The 18,742-nt window shown below is 41.5% G+C and overlaps 1 protein-coding gene and 1 long non-coding RNA gene across 2 annotated transcripts in view; both read left to right on the forward strand.

Moving 5' to 3' along the window:
- LOC108053359 (zinc finger protein jing) overlaps positions 1-18,742 on the forward strand; it is a 134,207-nt gene that overhangs the window by 96,361 nt on the left and 19,104 nt on the right. The window lies entirely within an intron of this gene.
- On the forward strand, positions 14,579-15,152 carry LOC108053361. Its single transcript, XR_001769695.2, has 3 exons — positions 14,579-14,688; positions 14,751-14,892; positions 14,948-15,152. It is a non-coding gene; the product is annotated as an uncharacterized LOC108053361 (long non-coding RNA).

Here is an 18,742-nt window from a genome sequence, read left to right on the forward strand (position 1 = left end):
GCTCAATTCGATCCGGGGATTCGTTTAATAACAATAACACACACTCACACACACGAGAGGGTAGTTCCCAGCCATATTTCGGAACGCTTTTCTTGGCTTTTCCTTTTTTCTATATCGCACATAATGAGCAAAAAGGCCAGACTAGCAAAGACCAGACAGCAAACAGAAAGGAGGAGGACCAGAGGGACAGGATTCCGAATCGCATGCAGCTCACGTATGCGCTTAATTTTTTGTTTATAACACCCAACCACTTCCGCCCCTTTCATCAGCCCAAAGCCAGTGTCACTTGGGGCCCCAGAAATTTTCGTTATCCGTGTAGAATATTTTTTATTTCATTTTTTCCAATTTTTGTTTTTTTTATTATTATAAAATCAAATGTGAAAGCCCAAATGTCTGACGGCTTAGTTGCCATGGCCAGAACCAGAAACGGGATCCGATCCATGTGTGTCCTGGACCAGAGGCCTTTGTCTTTAGTCCTCTATGTATGGCTATATTTTTTACCCAGTGCTTTGGCCCCGGGCTGCCTGTTCTCTGGAGAGCAGGAATTATATCCGATTACAACACCGCAGTTTGCCAGCCGAAGATTGGGTGGTTGAACGTCCATTGGAAAATTCAGGGCACTGACTAAGTAATATATATTTTTTTAGGGTGTCTGTGCTTGTGCTCTTCACGGGTTTCGTAATGGATCTAATGTAAACAGTCAAGTTAAGTGAGTTTTTAATTCCATTACTGAAATTTAAACTGAATTGTATAATGGAAAAGGGCAAACAAATTGAACGTGATTGGGGTCTGGCCCTAGATATTATTTCCTTAAAATCTTTTGCGACCTAAGAGCAGCTACATACAATCTCGAATTATACGATCTGTATTGATTTCAAAATATATATTTGCTGGAGACCTGATATAATCAACTAATATCTACCAAACTCCTGCGTTTCAGTTCCTCAAAGTTTCAGTTGGAAAAACTTTTCAGCAGTCTGTCTATCCATAATCCTTGTTATGTTTCTTTTTTCTTCGTATCCTACTCTTACTTTTCAAAACAAAAAGTTATGTGTGCCCCTTTCTACACAAGTTTCATGTAAGGCAGAAGAAATGCAGAAAACTATAATTACAGAACAGCCGAAAAACCACAAGGCAGCAGACGGTGACGACGACGGTATTGTGGATGATTATGGTTTCCATGATGCTGATTACGACGTTGATGGGATTGATGGTGACGGGGAGCGGTGTGGGGAAGGGGCAGTGGATCGGGGGAACCAACTACCGACTGATGAGACGGGCACAAGAACCAAGAAATTAATATTTTAATTACAACACATTTAACATGCGATTATGCGCTTCAATGAACTTCTTGTGGCCAAAACACAAAGGGGTGGCTCTTACATCCGTGCTCACACTAGTACACTAGTACTCATTTACACTTTGTACACTTTGGGGCAACACGGCCCACGCACAGTGGGCGCTATAAGTGTCATAACTTATTACAGTACAACCCAAAGCGACACATCCGTTAAGCGCCAACGGAAGTCAACGGCGGGAATTGGAGAAGGAGCGACGGGGAGGTCGAGACTTAACAAAGTGCCAGTCGATGGCGCACGAACTAAGCCAAAAGCACGAAGTGCACTTTAATTACCACCAAGCGACAGTCACACTGCACAAAATTATAGCTCAAAATGTAAAAATACAATTTCACAGAAATATCTGCCCTTCCCGGTATAGATACCAACTAAAATTAGTTTTGCTGAACATTTACTTAATTACACCCTTTAAAATAAATAAAAACCTTATAACAAGATTTGAAAATAATGAGTAACAAGATTCAAAAATAAATCATAATTTTTTTTATTTGTAAAACTCTGTTTATTTCATTTAATTTTGTCAATAACCTTTTAAAGATAGGCATGTGACAACAAACCTTCAAAATAAATAAAAACCTGATGACAAGATTTGAAAATAATAAGTAACAATATTTAAAAATAAATCAAAATTTTTTTATTTGAAAAACTGTTACATTTCATTTATGTCAAAAACCATTTAAAGAAAGCCATGTAACTGCATGGTTTTTTGAATCTATATCGATTTGTTTTCATTGGTATTCAAAATAAAAGACCGAACAAAAAATTTAAAAAATTTTTGAAACTTCGGTTGTCTTGAAAACAGGATAAACAATTTGTTTTCGAGTTAATTCTCTGCTGATTTGGTTTTCAAATTTTTAAATACAAGGCGAAATGTTAACACTGAATAATGAAGAACCATAGGCACTCGAAAATAAATTGCCTAGTATAGTAAACCCTTCTCAAACCAAGTCACTATATCTTTATAATTTCGATTATAGATGGCTTAATGTCGACTATTTAATCACAGTGTACGTCCCAACTTTGAATCGTTGGACGCGGAGTCCGATTTGGGGTTCCCGACGACAGAGGCCGGGACCGACTCCGGAATTCCCGACAAGCCAAGTGCAAAGGACTGTCGAGCGCTGCCTTAACAGCGCCTAAGCTGGCGCGGGTGTAATTGACAGCTGTTACTTAACAGACAGCGGCTAAGGGGCTTCTGCTGGGGCAGTGGGCGGTGGGTGGGGGGTGGCAGTCTGATGGGTCGGTGGGTGGTTGAGCTGTCGTCGTCCTTGTCAACGGCCGCCAGCAGCGTTCGGATGTGTGGAGTGTTAATCAAAGCGTAGTTAATTGCTCCGCCGAAAGAGAGGCCAGAAAAGAAGCAGCTCTGATTGGGATTTTTCATGGGGAGGGGGGATAGATGGGTAGCACTGGATCAGTTTTTGGGTGGGGTCCTTTGGATCCCTGTGTGTGTGCGTGCCTTCGAATTAACTTAACCCCTTGTTGCCGCTGTCATTATTGTTGCATGTCTAATTTGGCAAGGGCTAAGTGCTAGGCAGGGTCGTGTTCGCTTTTTGTTCTGTTCATGACGGCGCCGTAAAGTCTGAAAAAACAATAAATACTAATTAAAATGTATTTAAATAGAAATAGCCAACAAAAAGACCAACACATACAAGTACTTTTGTGTACATGGTCAGTGCACCCCCCACTTTTCTGACTCTTTCTCTTTCTCCTCATGCTTTCACCCTGCTTTTAGAAAGAAAGTCAAAGTATTTCTCCGCATATGAGTTTGTATGTACTTTTGTGTGTGTGCACTTGTTTTCGTGCTCGTTGTTTACTTGCCTGCTCACAAGCGCCACCTAGCGGAAATGCTTCATAAAAACTTAATTGTCCGTGTAACACTTTTTTATAGTTTTACCCCCAAAGTCTTGTTCAACTTTAAGTGGCATGCAACACACATGGACACATTCTGATTGAAAGACTTTAATTTCGTTAGGAGAGAGCTATGCCAATGGAGAACGTTTTGTGGTGAGTGGAAAAAAGGGGAATAACTTCTGGGAAGAACTTCTGCGAAGTCAGCAATGGGGGAATTATATTGGACTGGGATGTGCAAAAGTCTCTGAAATGGAACCATAAGTGGAGTAATTGGTATGGCGTATATAAAACTGGGTATCTCATGAAAAAAAGGAAGTAAAAAAGATATAATATCACATTCCAAGCATATCATTAAAACTTTATTTATATTGACGACATGATTTTAATCTTGTTTCGTCGTAAATCACCTAGCTTAGTAATTTTGCTTTATTGAACTGGAATATAAGTACATGTGATTTTTAGTCTTTAACGTTATCCAATCTAAATCGAACATGATGTTTTTTAATGATCTTCTTTGCCTTTTCGGTGTTTTTTATTTAAGTTTCTGATCAAAATGTAGTCCGTTTTGCTCAAGAGAAAGCCTTGTATGCTGATTATTATCCATCTACACGTGTCGTATTTCCCTCAGCACTGCGCCATAAAAGCAATATGTGGCACCATTGTAATCAGCAAATAGTGAGGTGGACGCCCATCCTCCTCCGAACATTCGCTTTCACTACAGAGAACCGTAAAAAAGAGCCGGCAACTTCGGCGACATCATCCATTCTCATCAGTCGCACTCGCAGCCCGTGACAAAAAGATTGCGACTGACAAAGGGAAATAGATTGAATTGCGTGCGAAATGCGTTTGCCGTGCGTCGGCTGCATCAATGGAACGTTTGTGCCTGCCCTCGCACCCCTGCCAAAAAAGAAGAAGAGAAGGAGCACCCTGGCCACATTGTCTGCCCCTGTTTCCGCCGAATCCTAAACACTGTACGTGTAAAGCATTTAAAGTAATGAAGCCACCGGCGGAGCACGGGCAGTTCAGGTTGTCGGGGTTGCTCTCGATATTAGTAACATTCGGGCGCTGACAAGATTTGGCCAGGACAGTCATTCAATTCGGGCAGCCAATACATCAATATGTCGTCCAGTCAGTCACCCAAACGATCCGCCCAATGAGGCGGCAAAACGGATGCAGGACCTGGTTCGGGGCTGGACCACAATCAGGATGAAAGGCTGCATCAGGAGCAGAGATGAGCTGGAGCGGGAGTGGGACATGTTGGTGGCCATAGTTGACTGCCTGCCGACATATGTGAGATATAGGCAAGCAGTGCGTTAATTTATGTGCGGAATTTAAATGGATCACCATCCGGCTAGAGACCCGCCTCCTCCGGCCGGACACCCGCAAATTGTTAGAGCAAACATTTCCAGACGCGGCATAGACATTAGGAGGAGAGTATCTGGACGAGGAGGCCTTTCCCACTGTTGGTCCTTGATAAATGTTTGGCTCTACTGCCATGTTGCTGTTGGTTTAGCTCCAACCCCCCACCCACGAAGTTGTTTCCTTCAAGACGAGCTCGCTTCGCAGGCGATTATGAGCAAAGTTTTGGTTATTTATCAATTTAATGACTGGGGACTTGCCGTCGGCTGGCGTAATTTAAAGCGTTTAGATTGGATTTATATTGCGAAATTAAGTTTAACTGGAAATAAAAATGATATTAATTTCCTTAATGGGTTATGAAAAGTTTAGGGCCTCGACACCCAGTTAACAGCTTGAAATTCGCTATCGCTTGGTAGTTCTTCACTGATTTGGCCCACTTTAAATCATTCAAACAGCTTGAGCTCTACACCGACTGCGATTCGATTCCCTGTGACACTTGGATCCATCTCCGGCTTATTGATTTGTTTCACTCATCCACTTGCGAATGTCGCTGTCAGCTCGTTATTGATGGCGCCATCAGCAGCTTCACCTGTTGGGTTTTGGAAGCACTCTCTGATTTAGAGGAAACCCCTTGGCACCTTGGCGTCTTAAGCTCACACCCACTGAAACCCTAAGCCCACTCCCTGAACGCTTCGCTGCACTTTTCCTCTTTGGCTCTTGTTTGGATTGGTTTCTGTTATTTGCCTGACAACATCCTTCTGTTCCTTCCCCTTCCATCCTTCCGGATGCCGTACAAATGTCAGCATCATAAACCAATTTTTATAAAATTTTCCAATTTGTTTAGATAAATTTAAGCAGCAGCAGCTCTGGGGTGGCAGCATCAAATCCCGGCAAAGTAAACACTGATGGGCCAGGGGTTGAGCCTCGAGTAAGAAAGTAAGTCGGAGATGGACGCGTGCTGTCATTTTTTTTTGCTGGCTCATGACATGAGCACCCAAACCCAACCCCATTCAATTTCACATCCCACCCTGTCCTTCAGATGTTTGCCTTCTGCTCGCTAGGCGCTTGATAAATTGTTCAATCAACTTGTTTCGCAACTGATTTGGGCTGTGCCAATTTCCGAAAGTTCTGTGCAAGTTTTCTGGAGCGACGAGTGGATGGCAGTCAAATAAAGTTTATTAAATAGTCCAAGTGACCTGACCGCCCAACTTTTTCAGACTTGAAATGATTCTTGTGTTTAACTTTGTCCCTGTTCAAAGGACTTCCTTGCTAAGGAGGGACAGGTTGTCCGCGTTGAGTGGCAGCTCTACTCCCTCCATTCTTTTTGGCTTTCCATTAACGCATCTTGTGTAATGCATTTTGCACACCCTTTAACCCCATCCACACAAAGGCTGCTTAATTTCAAATTAGGGTGGCGTTTTCGTGCCATGTGCCGGGGGTTAAGGGTTCGGGTTCGAGCTTGGATTCGTATTTGAATTCGGGTGGAGGGACGACGGTGTTTGTGATTTTCATTAATGGCATTTGGCACAATTGCAACCCGATCAACCCTTCAGCACACAAACTGCAATTACAGGGCCTGACTTTGACTTTACCTGAGGGTGCAGCTGGAAACCAGTCCCGAAAAGTTATCAAAAATCAACATGGAGCCAGCCAGCTTTTTCCCTCAGATCTCCATCCTCATCAGCATCCGCATCTTTGTCGGCTATCCCCACTTCAAGTCAATCTTCAGTATTTGCAATCAATTTAATTTCAATGACGGAACATTTGCATGGAGTTGGTGAATGGAGAGATGAACGGACTGCACCCGACGATAGGCTGATTCTGTGTAAATATGCAAATCGAAAATGCAAATTAGTTGAATTTTGATTTTGTCTCGAGTGAGATGAATGAATGAGAACAGAAGCGGCTTCTTGCCTCATCTCCTATTCTAGAGCCAGTGATGTGGAAGTGAAGTTCAAAGAGTGGAGGGAATCGGAGGAGTGGCAGGAGTAGAGGTAGGCTGAAATAGGATTAGACTGCCACATGCGTAAGCCCTTGAAGGGGATTCCTCAAACAAATCACTTTGGTTATTCTAGCTTTAAAATACCTGAAAACTGAAGCAGAAATTTGATTACGGCTGGTGCTGATTAATTCGTTATCTACCTGATGTATCAGCTGTCTCACACGAGCTTGTTCTCGGATAAGGGTATCCAGGATTTAATTTCATTCAGACTTTAGCTATTCAAAATGTCCCTACCCCCGTTTAGACAAAACTACATTAGAGGGCATGTTACTAGCACCAAAGGCAATCACATTTAAAACATTTTAAATGCAATATAAATATATAAATGAAAAACGACATTTTTAAAAGGTCTTAAGTAGGTATTCCTCTATAACATACCATTAAAATAAAACACATTCTATTAATAATATACACTTAAGAAAACATGCATTAAAGCAGCTTCGGGTACCAAATGCAATCAAAATATTTTTTTTTAATTTTTTTGTTAATTCACTTGGAAACCTTCTCTTCCTCCCCATTCACTTACCTCAGGAATATAATTTTTTTGTCATGTCCTTATAGCTAATATATGGTGCCAGCTGGATATATATAAAATATCATCCTTGAGTTCACAGTCCCTGTTTTCAGACTTTCCACCCTTTTGGAAGACCCTCGACATTCCTCGCACACTCACGCGAATAGATCACTGCCATTTCGTGAGAGGAACGTTTTCATTGTTGTGCCCCTGAAAGCCGCTTTAAGCATCCATAAAAAACAACAAATGATTAAAACCGAACTCATCCAAATGCATTCCACAAATAACTCAAATATTTTTAAAAACTAAACACAACACACTCTCAACTTGAAGCTAAAGTTGAGGACGCGGCAACCCTTGGTCGCGGCAGCCAAGCAACCCTGAAAGGACCCAGAAAAAACCCTGAAACCCTGGGCCTGGGCATTTGGCACACTATTATTATCATAATGCTCGCTCTTACTCGCTCTTATTATGATGATTACGCTGGCCTCGTTGGCTTTTCAGTTGCGGGGTGTGCGACACGCGTGGCAGGGAAATCGGAGAAGTCAGGGGAAGGAGGATAAGGATGGTGATGAGGAGGGGGAAGGACGAAAAGTCAGTTCCCCTGCAAAAGAAATCAGTTTGCAAACCATGAAACACGAACTCAAGCGTTGGATCGAATGTATGCAAATGGATCTACAGGCGACGGGGTCCGAAACTAACCGAAACACAATGACACAGCGTTGACTTTTGTAGAATCATTAAAAATCAGGAGAGGAAAATAAGTTATACCTCCCTTGAGACCTTGACTAAAAAGATTTATTAGAATCGCACTGTGTAAATTTCTATAACTGCTGGTAACAAAAAAGGAGTTGGACCTACATAAGTACGATTAAGAATTGATTATATTTTTAGATAATACAATTATAACGATGAGGATTATATTAATGTTAAGAAGATAAGATAATAAGTCATTGATCAAGGCTATCTGCTAAATGATGGTTCTGATAATCAAAATCCAAAGAGGAGAGAGAGATTTGTTACGTGAAATGATTATGACTTAGGAGAATATATATATGAAATAGTCTAATTTAATAATATTAGTTCTGAGCTCGATAAATATTTATAGCAAAACAAGATCCTTCAGACGGAGAAAAGCGGCAACAGTGCGTATTCACCGCCGCGTGAGGGGAACGCCTGGGAAATGGACATGAAATGGAACGCCAAGCAGTAAATTAAGTGCCCGCTGGGAATTTTCTTTATCGAATTGTGCGGCTGTGTGCGTGCCTGTCTGCTCTGTCTCTGTCTCCCCAGCTCACTCTCTCTTTCTGCCTCCCTCTGTTTGTCTACCCGTCGTGTGTTCAGTGCACTGAAACAAAAACCTATACAAAAAATCCCAAAAAATATTACAGTTGATCCAATATTGAACTACTATTAACGCTTAACCTTATATGCTAATCTTAGTTGGTTGCCGAAAAGAACAAAATATTTTTATTAGTAACACCCCATAAATCTTTGGTTAAAATCAAGTCTTGAAAATTAGGAACATACGTTTATTGGAAACGGTTTTCCAACCCCATTATTATATATCTGTTTGCATGAACAATGACATCCAAAGAGCTAAGTAAAAAATCGAAGGAGAAACATTACAAATTTTAGCACCTACGGTTTATAAGCTATGTAAAGTGTTTTAAAATATAATTTACTGATCATACGAGTACCTAACACTTTCTTAAGAAATACAAATATCTTTGCTCATTATCAGAAATGTTTTTCTGTGTGTAGAGTTGAGAAGATGAAGCCAGGCTGCTTTCCTGGTTGGACCGCCGGGCTTAAAGGTCTGTCCTTAGCTTGGGTGCTTAAGCACTCTTCTCCCTTTTTTCACCTTCAGCACCAGACCCCTGGCCTGATCGCATCGCATTCCCATTGCCTGAGCCAACCCTTTCATTATGTGCCCAGTCGATATCGAAGTCTTAGCTTTAAGTTCTTGCCATGTGCGAATTCATCTCGATATTCGTGTATTTTTGTATTTCTGCCTCGGCAGTACATTGCCTGTCTTTCTTTCTCCTTTTGTAGTTGTTGTTGCTCGGCGCACAGTATTGTTATGTTAATTTTTGATTATACGCAACCCCATTGTTGTTGTTGCTGTTGGGAATGCGAGTGACTGAATGAGTGAATGGCACGAGCCCAGTCTTTCATATCTGCTGCTCACTAATTTGTGCGCGTGCCGACGGCTCAGGGTGCCCTGCCCTCCTCCCCCCCCTCCCCTCCCCCCAATTTAAATTCGACTACCCCCTGTTCGCCACAGCCTGAAAATCGCATTTAAATAGTGCCGAATACCCAGTCTTATGCCCGTTTTTCGGCTGTCTGTCTTTTGTGTCTGCTCTCCGAGGGCGTCATGTTCTTCTCACGACCACGTGCCGGGCATCAGTTTCAAGTTCGCCCCCAACTAACCCACAAAAGGGGTTACACTCCCCCCTCCCCACTGGATAACATCCCAACCGTACTGTAAAATTAAAAGTGTTTCGCTTAAGTGTTTTGTTGTGTTTGTTAGTTATTTGTTGTTAATCTGCCCGCAAGCTTTAACTAATGTGTAAGACAAAAAAGGAGCAAGTCCAACGGATTGTCCCAGGCAAAATCTCTGGGTTTGAATTTCGTGTTTTGGAAGGGGGTTTGAGGGGGGTGGACAGCAATTACAATAGTCAATCAAGTTTGACTTGGGGCTGGTACTATGCTTTACGTTTCCCAAAAGTTTAATGAATGAGAACATTTTGCGGTGACTCGAAGAGCTACGGTTTCCGGTTAAAGGATAAGAAAGAGGTGGTTTTGGATGGGTGAAAATGTGTATCTGCCACACTGCAGTTAAAGCGATTGACCCCGGATAAGGTAGCTCCCCTTGGAGGTTAATTAAACCCTCGCTTGGCGGCCACGTGTTCAGGATCGACGGTGGGGTAGTGACGAGGGAGTCGTGATGGGCATTAATGAATATGTATTATGAGCGTTGAGGTGCTAATGGACACGACACGCCACACAATTTGGGTGCAGGGCAGTTCAGGGCAACAAAAGCGTTGCAGCCGCAAATTGCATTAGAAATGCAAACAAGTGGGTTTGCAGGAGCTCTACCCCATAGAAACCACCCAATCCTGCCAGCTCAGAGCCCCAACTAGGGGAAGTGTTCGACATGGAAGCGGGCGTTAATTGAATATACAAAATGCCCAAGCAGGACCTGGATCAGGAGCACACCCAGCTGAACCCCGGCACGAACGTGGATGTGGATGTGGATGTGCAGCTGTGCTGGATGTGGACCACGTGCTAACCCTTCAGATGTTGGTATTGTTGCAAACCAATCGACCGCCGTTCGTTCGACAGGGTTCGCCTCTGTTTAACTCACTCAAGGGGTTGCACGCCCCGTCTTTCGGAGTGCGAGGCTTGTTCGTTTTGTTCAGTGCAGATTCGGACATCGTGGGAGTTTTGACAGTTGGCGTGGTTCTCCCGCCTCCTTTTTATTGCATTTGCCACTTCCGCTCTTCCGCTCATTGGATATGCAATTTTGATTGCCTTTCCTAGAAGGGTACTTTTCTTTTTCCGTCAAGTTTGAAACAAATCAAAATATTTAAAATCTGCCATTTTCTGTATATACAAATAAATATGTGTCCTTTAATCTTGACATCGTTCGAAAGAAATATGGAAATAAAAAGATAATTAAACTAGTATTTAACACTTTTTCGCTCCAAAGTCTTTAACATTACATAAAACTAAACTTAATATTTGTAGATAACTAGATATTATGAGGAAGTTTTTTGACAGTTGCAAACAATATGATTTTCGTTTATGAAAAAATATTCATTATATATCCCTATATTTTTCAATAAAAATTACCCTAAAATTTACCTTAAATAATAGTAACATTTTTACGATTTTTGCCTAATTTTGCAAGCTCTTTTGTGTTTCAAAACCTCTATTGTCAGGGTATTAAAAACTTTTCCGTTGCTTATTCTTTTTCATTTTGTTGTTAACGATGCTGTTGCTATTTGTTGGTCTTTGTAAACTTTAATCCCATCTATATGCTTATTTGAGATGGCTGACTGCTTTGGATTTCCCATAGTACCGCCTACCCGCGGGATGACTTTTTGACTGACCCCTACCCTTTGACCTTCCTGTTGCCCATTGCCCTTTTATTTTCCCATGTTGAATGGGTTCACTTCCGTTTGCGTGCTAACAAAACTTTACATTAAAGATTAAAAATTAGTTTAAAACCTAAAAACAATATTATCTCCTGTAAAATAAGCGATTAAAAAGTGCCAAGAAATAAAAAAGTTTAATGTTTATTTCCTGAAGTGTTTTACACTTATTAAAAGTGGATAATTTGCATTCGATAGAGTTATAAATCAGGCATAGTCTGTATATTCCTTTTATTTATATCAATGTTAATTAAGAAGCAATTCCATTATACTATTTTTAATGATATATAAAAGGTTTTAAAGATGATATGGAATATATTTTGAAATAATTCAGCGAATTTGGAGGACTTAAGGACATTATTAAGCTATATCCTGATGTGACTTGGTCAGTGCACTGGAGAGTATACTTTTTTATGAAATTGAAAACCAAATCGGAAGTCTGTATGATTCCTGAACGAGATTTTCCAACCTCCGTTCTATTCGCTGCCTGTTCCTATTGCTTTAATTGGAATTCTTTTACTTTCCTTTGAAGCCCACATTTAGTCGTGCCTTTTGTTACCGTTCCCGGTTTTTTTCTGTCTGTTACTGTTACTGGCAGCGTTTATGGTGGCGTTACTGTCGCTATATCTGCGTCTCCTGCCACATTGATATCTGCAGTTCCTATCTGGACTCCTTTTGGGCTGCAATTTTCATTGCGGTTCGGCTTGGCTGGAGTTTGGAATTGGGTTTGTTTTTGGGTTTCGGTTCGGTTCGGCTTGGTTAATCGTTAGGGCTTGCGTGGGATTAACCAGTTTATGGGATAGAAGGCTGAAGGGTTTGGAGACTGTCTGTAGGTGGTTCTATTGTTCTTGCTTTGATTGCAACGTGCAGATGTCTGGCCTGTTTACAGCGGAAAAGTGATTTTAGGGGAGTGCTTTTGCGTTTGTAACCCTCTTTAAGTTCTTCTTGTAATAGAATTGAATCAAATAAGTTCTGAAAAACACTAAACTTCATATTTTCTTTTCCGTTTCAGGTTAGTGAAGTCGTAACTTGTAAATGGGCTCATAAAATGGACCACCAACTTGATAAGTATAAGCCTCAACAATATTTCTCCCTTCTAATTAGGATAAACACCCCCAGATTTCTTATCGTAATCGAAGCAAAACTTTTGTGGCCGAGAAAAGAAAGCCAAAACAATAATTTCCGGTTTATGTCTGGAGCCTCGTATTATGACAGCCAAACGATGAAAACGAAAGCAATCGTCTTGTCTGCCCCCATATGTTTTCCGCAGGGGCAGAGGCAAAAGGGGGCCTTTGTTTTCGTGGCTCCTATTCAGCATTTGGCATATGCAGACAGCCATCGTGTTGTTGTTATCATTGGCCCTGCTCAATGAGGCCTGTGAATGAAATGTTTATTAGCCTGATTATTGTTCATAGACCAGCCGCTCATCCCCCCATTCCCGTCCATTCTTCCCGCCCCCTTTTCAATTGATATTCCCATAGACTGCAAGTCAGTCGAGTCACGCACTTCCTGGACCACGCCCCCAATTGCAGTTGGGGGCAGGGCGGGTCGCACAGCTAAATTAGCAATTGTCACATTGCGACGAATGCATCGACACACGGATGAGGGGCAAAACTGGGAAAAGGCAAAGGGATGGAGAGAAACAAGAGAGCCCGGAATTTTCCACTGCTCTTCCCAGCTTCCTTTCCTTTGCTCCTCTTGAGTTGGGCAAACTGTGGACAGCCACTGAAAGCATCCCCTATCCCGCAAACCCCACTCCATTTAGGTGGTAGGAAATTCGTAACAATTAGCACTCAAGATAGATGGCATCGAAATGGATGAAAATGCCAAGGGGAAAATGAAATGGAAAATTGGAAAAATAATATGATTTTATTCTCCGAACCGACCGTCCTAATGGTCCTTAGAAATTAAACACAAAGTTTCCTATCCAATTGTTAGTGTTTCAATAGTTTAAGGTGATCGAAACGACTTTAATTTCTCAGCTAATGAGGCATGTCTCTGTCTGATGTCCAACATCTTTCGCTGGAAAATCGAAGACCCTCGCCCGCCCGCATGCTCCATTAGCGTCACACAATTTGTACCTACCGAAAAAAGAAATCCATCAGAAGGGGGCTCCACAATAAAAACCAATTCCAATGAAATTTTTCATCCCACCAAATTGAAAAAGCGAAAAGAACGAGAAGAGCAGGGCAAGAAACAACAAGAAGACAGCACAACGGACGACGGATGGGCAAACAAATAGCCACGGACCCGGCTCCGAATCTCACTGCCTCTGATGGAACACAATAACCTGGGGAGAAGTGCGGCGGCGGGGAATCGGCGGGCCGAGGGGAAAGAATCTCGAGAAGCCCTTTTTATGGTGCAACAAATCTCGGGCTGAATGAAAAAAGCGGCGAGTAGACCAACGCAAAGTGGGAAACCGAACAAACAAGCAAGACCTCCTCCACCTTATTTTCCGACGGGGGTGGAGTTGACTTCGCCATGACGACGATGACGATGACGTTGTGGCTATGCCAGTGCCATATTATTAAGTGTAGCCAGAAGCAATTAGGTGTAGATAAGCAAACAATAATGTTCCCAGTCACGTACCACCAGCCGTCTCTGGACTCTAGGCATTTTCACGAACTAAGAGATGGCATTGGACGGTCAAATGGTTCAATCACTAAATTGTATTTACCAAAGGACATGGAATCGACTTCAGTTTTGCAGTACTCTTACTTGTAAAACATTTACTTTTAGCTAAACAAATAAGGGTTTTCTAGTTTTGAACTTTCTTTGAACTTGAGGCACCCCGTGAGATTTGTAAAGTAGTATATGATCCTCTAGTATACAATTCTTTGTTCGGAATTCAATAAGGTTCGCACCACCTCCAGCCTGGACTTCTTAATTCACCTTCCAAGGAATATCGCCTGGGTCAACAAGGCAAAAATCTCCAGAAGAGGGACCTGTGTCCAGGACTGGACAGGTGGGGCGCCCTTGTTGCAGCATTGGCAGTGCTCAACACAGTCACCGCATCTACTGACAGGTAGCTTCTCGTAATCGAAGACACTTGGGTTGAGGGCCAAGTGACACCCAAGCTCGGGTGAAAATAGACAGCAATACGACTCGATGTAAGCTCGTTACAATCGACGCACTGACCAAGAATGCCTGGTGGAATTATAAGAATCAGAGATTTTGGGAATACAAATCAACAAGGGATAACTTACCTGGAAAAAAACAGTAGGACAATTGCCAAAGAATTGGTTGCGCAAGATGACATATCATACGAAAAAACTAGAATTTCGGTTTTTTTGTGTAAATGTCAAAAATTAATGAATAAAAACCCAGTTTCCTAGACAAACAGTATACTTTTTTATCGACACACATACACTCCCAACATGGATTCCCTTCAAGATGCAGCTATCAGTCGGAACGCACGTCCATAATTAACAGCATCCGAATGACGTTTGCATATTTCAGGGCAGCCACAAACTGATTCAGCTGATCTTTAGTGAATTCTTCCTCAGCTGGCGAAATTCGCCTGAAATCTGTGCTCATTATGCTACGTGGGCTGGCATCGGTCGAAGGTTCCTGGAAATCGCCTCTGAAGAGCGGTATTCAGTATGCAGAGGAAGCCAAGAGTCCACATTAATAACGATTCACATTAAGGTGGTGACGCTATGGACAGCAAAAGTGCATTTTTAAAATCTTTGTAACATTCTAGGAGTAATCCCCTTGGCACCATTGTATTCCTTGGAACAATCTCGGGAAAGATTAAAATAAAAAGGGGCGTGTACGTCATCACTGTATTTGAGAAGATAATTCCACATTAAGAAGTTGATAAAAATGTCCAGTTCAAGGAGTTATCAAACACACATTTATTAAAGTTATTTGAGAGATAACAAAATAAAAATCTCATGTACACACAGGTTTCCATTCCGACTTTGTTCAATGAATTTTTAAAAAGAGGTTGAAAAACTTGATTGCTTTGTTAAATTGATTTGACAATTGAGTACCCTACGTTCTTAATAGGAACAATGGATATGTCAGTCTGAGTATGCACCTCAAATTAGCCCCCGAATTTGATCTAATTGCAGCACTTGTTCTAGGAGGTTGTGGATCTCTGGGGACATGGCAGTCGTTTCCATTTGAATTGCAGAATCTGCCGGACTGACTCGGCATTCGCATTGTTATTCAAATGCTGCCATTAATACTTCACTAGCAATTGAAAATGCCCGACGACGACGAGTGCATGTGAGTCATCTGTGGGTGAGTGGTGTCTATGGCCACACGTCATGTGTGAGTGCTCCTTGGAGGTATACCCGATCCACCTACCCACTTTGATTCCGTTCCCGGCATTCATATGTAAATTCTTGTGACTTCGCCAGTGTAGCCGGGAAGTTGAGTGCCTGGGTGACCGGTTTTTCCATGGCTTTTTCTACTCCTTTATCGTCCTGTGCACTCTTGTTCGGGAATCGTACTCCTTTTTATACCCTTGCAGAGGGTATTATAATTTTGGTCAAAAGTGTGCAACGCAGTGAAGGAGACATCTCCGACCCTATAAAGTATATATATTCTTGATCAGGATCACCTCCTGAGTTGATATAGCCATGTCCGTCTGTCCGTCTGTCCGTCTGTCCGTCTGTCCGTCTGTCCGTCTGTCCGTCTGTCCGTCTGTCTGTCCGTCTGTCTGTTTCTACGCGAACTAGTCTCTCAGTTTTAAAGATATCGAATTGAAACTTTGCACACACCCTTCTTTCCTTTGCACGCAGTATATAAGTCGGAACGGCCGGGATCGGCCGACTATATCCTATAGCTGCCATATAACTGATTGATCGGAAATGCCATAACTCTGCTGTTTGTTAGGTTAGGAAGTTGGGACTTTCTATGGGTTTTATATTTTGCCAATCAATCCGACGTACCAAATTTCATAAGGATCGGCCGACTATATCTTATAGCTGCCATATAACTGATTGATCGGAAATGCCATAACTTTGGTGTTTGTAAAGTTAGGAAGTTGGGATTTTCTATGGGTTTTATATTTGGCCAATCAATCCGACGTACCAAATTTCATAAGGATCGGCCGACTATATCTTATAGCTGCCATATAACTGATTGATCGGAAATGCCATAACTTTGGTGTTTGTAAAGTTAGGAAGTTGGGATTTTCTATGGGTTTTATATTTGGCCAATCAATCAGACGTACCAAATTTCATAAGGATCGGCCGACTATATCTTATAGCTGCCATATAACTGATTGATCGGAAATGCCATAACTTTGGTGTTTGTTAAGTTAGGAAGTTGGGATTTTCTATGGGTTTTATTTTTGCCTAATCAATCCGACATATTAAATTTCATAAGGATCGGCCGACTATATTATATAACTGCCATATAACTGAACGATTGGAAATGCCATAACTTTGGTGTTTTTAAAGTTAGGAAGTTGGGATTTTTTATGAGTATTAAGAATGCATTATGAATGATTTTGGAGAATATAATTTGCAGAATATTCTGCAAGGGTATTTCAACTTCGGCTCCGCCCGAAGTTAGCTTTCCTTTCTTGTTGAAATATAATATAGAAAAATGGAGTTTCAAGTGTTTGAATTTATTAACTTTCGTCCAGAGCAACCCAGTGGGAGACCACCAGCTCCTCACTTCGCAGTCAAGTCTGCCCACAAACTCTGCCTCTATTCTGTGGTATTAATGGAAAATTGTAACATAAAAGTTTTCCCTCCCCCTCGTCAAATTCTCCTCAATTGTATCTCCCGCGTGGAGGGGTGCGTTGTTATAGTTGGTGGCAAACAAAAAGGGAAAAAAATTGAAATCAAAATCATTTGTAAGTCTGCGATGGCCTGAGGGGAAACCCCGCATGACAGCAGCAGTAACAAAGCGGCAACAGCAACAATGACACCAGGCAACATCAATAATGGGAACACCAACAGTAATAACTATCACAATCGGGCACACATCACCATCGTCATCCCCCAAAATGATATCGAATTTCAGTTGCCATTGCCTACCCCACATTGGTCCTCAGGCCGTCTTCGTGTTTTCTGGGTTCCCGTTCCCTGAGCATTAAATGAATTTATCAGCTGGGACCCATCGCCAGCTCTGATCTTTGGCTGGTCCCATTTCCCAATTCGAAGAACGACAGTTGAGGAATCTTTGGACCTCTCTGCCGTTTATTAACATTTAATGTTAATGGAATTGTCTGCGAACGCTGCATGTCGGGGTCACCACTCAAATAAAATGCGGAATGCGCATAAAGCCCCAATCAAATTGCTTTGGATTTTCTGCCCCACTGACTAATCCCAAACTGGAGTGCCACACACGCACTCACTTCGAACCCCAAAGATTCTCCACTTGCCGGCAAGCTTTAATTAACTGAAGAGAAGCGGGTGCTTTGGCAATAAAACTAGAAGTAAACACAGTAATTGTGTGTGGATATGGCCCTGAACCGCAAACCCCGAAAACCCAGCTCAGACTCGATCTGGAGCACCTGTCGACTGCCTTCTGGGCCTACATTTAGCTTCACTCGCATCTGGATTAAAGACACTGACAGTGTGTGGCATGTTGCACGTTGCATGTTGCCAGGAGCATGGTGAACAAACGGAATACGCAGCCACACTCAGAAAAACCTGTACATTTCGATTGACAGCCATAGCTTATAATAATATATTTTAATAAAAAATTATTTGTATAGTTATTTTTTATTTTCTTTAGGTTTTTAATAAAACTAAAATATATTTCGAATATACTTAACAACATATTCATATTATTCTAAAATACTGTGTGTTAAACTGAAATATTTTATAGGCTTGCAAAGCTTAAATCTAACTTTTAACACAAGAAAACGGGAAAACAAAAGTTCAAATTTTTGAATTCAATTCAATTCAAGCAGTTCAAATTGTTTTTCTGAGTGCCAAAGAGCTTTAGACAAATATTTTCACAAGCAATAAGGCAACAAATGAAAGCAGGTAGACTGAGAGAAGATAAGACAGACAGAATGAGGGAGTTTGAGTTTTCGGCAGATATATAGACAGAAACAGACTTACTAAAACCAGCAACAGGACAATTTAATTATGCAAGATTTTTCAGTGCCTTGCTGGCTCTTTTATTCCGTCCGGAAACAGTTCTCCTACTCCGCCCGCTCCTGGGAATTTGGCCAAGATTTTGCGTAAATTGATTTTAAATAAATTAAAACTTAAACATTGACTTTAACTTCTGTAAAGAATTTCTTTGGCATTTATTAAATTGGGTTTTAAGGCGCTCAGGTAAAGCAAATATAATTGTTTTCTAATAGCTCGTAAAACCATCCGTAAAAAAGGAAGCTTTTTGTGCAACGGAATGGTCACTTGAGGGTGGCTTGACTGACAAATTATGTCTTATTCTAATTACAGGAAAACACTTTTCATTTAAGTCACACAATCGCCAAGCAAATTGGAACTAGATGATAATATTATATATGTATCCGAAGAAAACATCCATTGAGCATTCAAAGTTAAATATGTCTTAAACT

The sequence above is a fragment of the Drosophila rhopaloa genome, unplaced genomic scaffold, assembly GCF_018152115.1.
Source record: "Drosophila rhopaloa isolate 14029-0021.01 unplaced genomic scaffold, ASM1815211v1 contig_115, whole genome shotgun sequence".
NCBI classification, from domain to species: Eukaryota; Metazoa; Arthropoda; class Insecta; order Diptera; family Drosophilidae; genus Drosophila; species Drosophila rhopaloa.